Genomic DNA, 4,143 nt, shown 5'->3' with positions numbered 1-4,143 from the left:
CATGCAAAGTTGGTGGCTGTTGGTGTGGCCACTGTGGAGCCAGTATGGAGGTTCCTCAAAAATTAAAAATAGAATTACCATATGATCCAGTAATTCCACTGGTGGGTATTTACCCAAAGAAAACAAAAACACTTTTTTCTGGTTTCTTTTAATAATAATTTTTTAAAGCCAGTAAGGAGACACAATTGAAAAGTAGACAAGTTTAAAAAAAAAAGATGAGAAAGAGCAAAGACACATCCCTAACTCCACAATAAACACAGAGCTCTGTCACTGTTTCCCCACCAACATTCCATGGGAGGCCTAGCTTTCTGCGTACTCAAGCGTACTCTCCCCCACAGCGCAGGGAGACCCGACAGCATTCAGGTGTGACGATGTCAGATTGAACACGTATTGGCACTGCTGAGTTCAAGGTCCTCAGTTTGCGCCCTGAAGTGGGTTTAATCCTCCACGCATGCTGCATCCCACAGCCAGAGTAGAGAGCCAACCCAGTCAGCATGCAGACACCGACTCGGGCCCAGGAGCCAGCTGCCATCTGCGTCATGAACACTCACGAAGATGCTCAGGGGTGGGAGGAGAGGCAGAGCAGGGACCTTAAAGGGAAGGGGAGTGGGGCTCTGCGGCTGTCTCCAGATGACCCCAGTGACCCCAGCGATGAGCACCAGCAGCAGCACAACCACTGTGACCCGCGCTAGATCTCCAGAAAGCGGAAGCGGCCACGGAGCCAGCGCCAGGCCGAAGAGAGATAGCAGCAGAGCAAGCAGCGGGGAGCAAACCTAGACAACCCGGCCGGAGGGGGGGGGGGGGGCGTGCACGCAGGGCTGCCTGGACAAGAGTCCCCACAGGGTCAGCTTCTCCACCGCAGGTCCCTTCTCCCGCTGCGCCCCTGCTACGTTTTCTTCATCCTTCACTTCGACGACGAGAACACCAGTAGCCACCAGGGAGTAAGTAAGCAGGGTCCCCGTCGACATGAGGTCCACAAGCTCAGTGAGGCCAAAGAGGAATGTCACGAGAGCCGGGATCATGCCCGAGGCCACAGCGGCCACAGCGCGGATCCCTGTTCTGGTGTGCATCCTGGCAAGGACACCGAACCAGGAGGCCATCATCCGCCATCACAGAGATCATCCAATGAATGAGGAACACAGAGTCCAAGACGCCACTAGAGGGGCGCCCGGGGGGCTCGGAGGGTTGAGCACCCACCTTCGGCTCAGGTCGCAATCTCAGGGTCCTGGGATCGAGTCCCACGTCAGGCTCCCTGCTCAACGAGCAGTCTGCTTCTCGCTCTCCCTCTGCCTTTCCCCCTGCTTCTCCCCACTGCTCCTGTGCTCTGTCTCTCTGTATCTCTCTCTGTATCTCTGTCTCAAATGAATAAATAAAAAATTATTTTAAAAAAAGACGCCACTAGAAAGAACACAGAGTGCTCCAACAGCCACAACAGAGCCAGCAGGGGCCCAGCCAATATGGAGAAATGCCTCAGGCAAGGAGCTCCCAGGTTGAAACTGGTAATAAGGCACCATGAGCATAAGGGCCGCAGAGACACCAAAATACACCAAAAAGCAGATGAACACTGAAATCACAATGCCCACAGGGATGGAACGCTTTAGATTCTGGGCTTCTTGGCAGCGGTAATAATGCTGTCAAAACCAGTAAATGCTTAGAAACAGGTAGCTGTTCCACGGAGAATCGCCTTGAAGCCAAAAGGCACAAATCCTCCAGAGCCCAGAGGGCCCGGGCTGCACAACTTGGCACTGAGGCTAGATGTGTCATCCTGTAGACCCTTCTGTGGGCTTCCAGCTGTGCAGCTTCCCCTTAATGAAGCCAGAGATAACGACAAAACCAAGAACCAAAAGGTTCACCACCATGAACACTGTAGTAACGGAGACACACTCACTAGCCCTCAGAGCCAGCAATCCGGTGAGTACCACCACCAGGCCCACAGCAAAGAAGTCTGGATATTCTGCAAGGACGCAGGGAACATACAGTGAAACGCTCTCACTCACTGTCCAAGAGATCTGGTTCTCAATCACGTTGTCAAAAGCTGGGCTCCAGGCCCAAGCCATACTGGCCGTACCAGTAACATAGGACAGGATAATGTTCCAGCCAGTGGTGAAAGCCCAGAGCTCACCCACAGGGAGAGACAGACAGAAGCAGATTGGGGAAGCCGAGCACTAAACCCTGCATAGCACAGAGCAGCCAACACAGAAGACAGGGCGGCCACCAAAAAGCAGATCACAATGGACGGTCCTGCTTTATCACTGGCCACCTCGCCAGCCAGGACATACACACCTGCACCCACTGTGCTGCCCACACCCAGGGCCACTATATCCAGAGTGCTCAGGCTTCTGGCAGGGGAAATCTTAGCCACGTACTGCTCCAGTGTATGTCTACGTACCAGCTCTTTACCAAATCTGCAAAGTGCCTGGCACAGCATTCTAGCTGAAATCAGAGAGGATTCTAGCATCAGAGCGCTGTAGCAAGCCCAGGGGGCACAGAGTCTCCGATTGGGTTTGGTGAGGCTGAGTTAAGCCCGGTTGGGGCTGGGTTGGGTTGGGGCTGCGGAGTTCAGTGCTCAGGCTTCAAAGCTGCTGCTTCGTATTTCATTTTATGTGTGCTCTCCCTCCATGATGCCGGAGACACAGTAAACAATAAATATTTACTGAACCCATATTCAACCAACCAACCAAAGGTCAGGAGTCACATGTCACCTGTTGCAGCCCAAATATCACAGAAATGGACACCAAAGGACATTACAGAAAAAAATCAGCTCTCCTTTCCCCCCAGATAAAGTGCCAAATACCTCCCAACATTCCGCTTTTTTACGCACCACATGACATAATCCCATTTGGGTTCGTCTAACTCATGTAGCTTCATGTACTAATTAAGCTGTAAGACACAACAGGGCATGAATTTATTGTGCAATAATTCACACGCGGGATGTTTGCGCAGTGCTTGGGCGTGAGTTATGACACATTAATTCACGGCCTAGAGGGCCTCATTGCAATTACAGACCCATTTTTTAAATATCATCTGAGTTTAAAATACAAATATTGGTCCCCCAGTCTTAAAACCCTTAGCCCCCAAATCAGCTAGCCAAGATCAGATGGCACTTTGGCCCCCTTCCTCCTCCTTCTGCATCAACCATTTAGCTGTACTGAGAGCCAAGGAAGTACAGTCGAACCCTTCACCTTACCCACCCAGGCCCACAGGGGTGCTGTGAGAAGAGAGGAAGAGGGGAAAGGGTCAGGGCCCTCGTAACTGCATGCCAGAAGGGGAGGAATAGGCTGTCGGGTAAGGAAGCACCGAGAAATGGGTGCAGCAGCCAACCCCAGGCCCATGACTAAGAAGGGAGAAGAGCCAGAAAGACCATTTTATGAATTCTGACATTCAATAAACTTCACCCGAAGCAACCAGGCAAAATTCACTACAATTTTTATGTCCACAGTTATGAGAGTGTGATGGGAAGGGAGAAAAGAAATAAGTCACCTAGCTCAGTCGCTCACAACCAAAACAATTCCTCTGTCTCCTCCCTCTCTGGGTTCCGGGAGAAAGGTGAGCTCACTTCTGCAGACGGCTCTCCTCGCTGGCCACACCATGCTCTATAAACACCCTGCACCATCCGTGATGTCAGCCACCAGCCACCTGGAGAAGCTGCCCTGCTCTGTGAGCTTGTATTAAAACACTCACTTATAACTCCCTATTAATTTTTCACGAGAAGTTATTTTTAACTCGCTCAAACCATTGTCTGAATATGCCAAATATATTTTCTTAATGAACAAACCCTGCGTGTGGTTCCTCCTTCCCCTACTCCCCTGCTGCTATTCAAATGGTCCCCTCCTCATGGGGAGCAAGGCTTTGGATGAGCAATTCACAGCAATGCCCCGGAAATGAGTAGTGGAGAACAGAGAGAACAATGTCATGCAATCCCCACTCTCTTCCCTACTCAGGCTTTGGTTTGGAGAGAATTTTAGGAAATGTTGTCAGGGGTTTTTCAAGACAGAAAAATCAAGTCAAAATTGAAAAGTCTTCTCTACAGATTATCAAAAGAAACCCTTGGGTTATTGGGACCCCATTTACAAATCCACCTAGACTCCTTATTTGCCACCTACCAGTTCCAGTGTTCTGATTTACTCATGACACACGAGATGG

The 4,143-nt window shown here is 50.7% G+C and overlaps 1 pseudogene; it reads right to left on the bottom strand.

Moving 5' to 3' along the window:
- Positions 1-316: 316 nt before the first annotated feature.
- Positions 317-2,428, bottom strand: LOC123794561 (cationic amino acid transporter 3 pseudogene; annotated as a pseudogene).
- Positions 2,429-4,143: the final 1,715 nt, after the last annotated feature.

The sequence above is a fragment of the Ursus americanus genome, chromosome 25 (assembly GCF_024610735.1).
Source record: "Ursus americanus isolate L20-20 chromosome 25, mUrsAme1.1.p, whole genome shotgun sequence".
Lineage (NCBI taxonomy): Eukaryota > Metazoa > Chordata > Mammalia > Carnivora > Ursidae > Ursus > Ursus americanus.
This window is presented reverse-complemented; position numbering and strand designations above follow the sequence as displayed.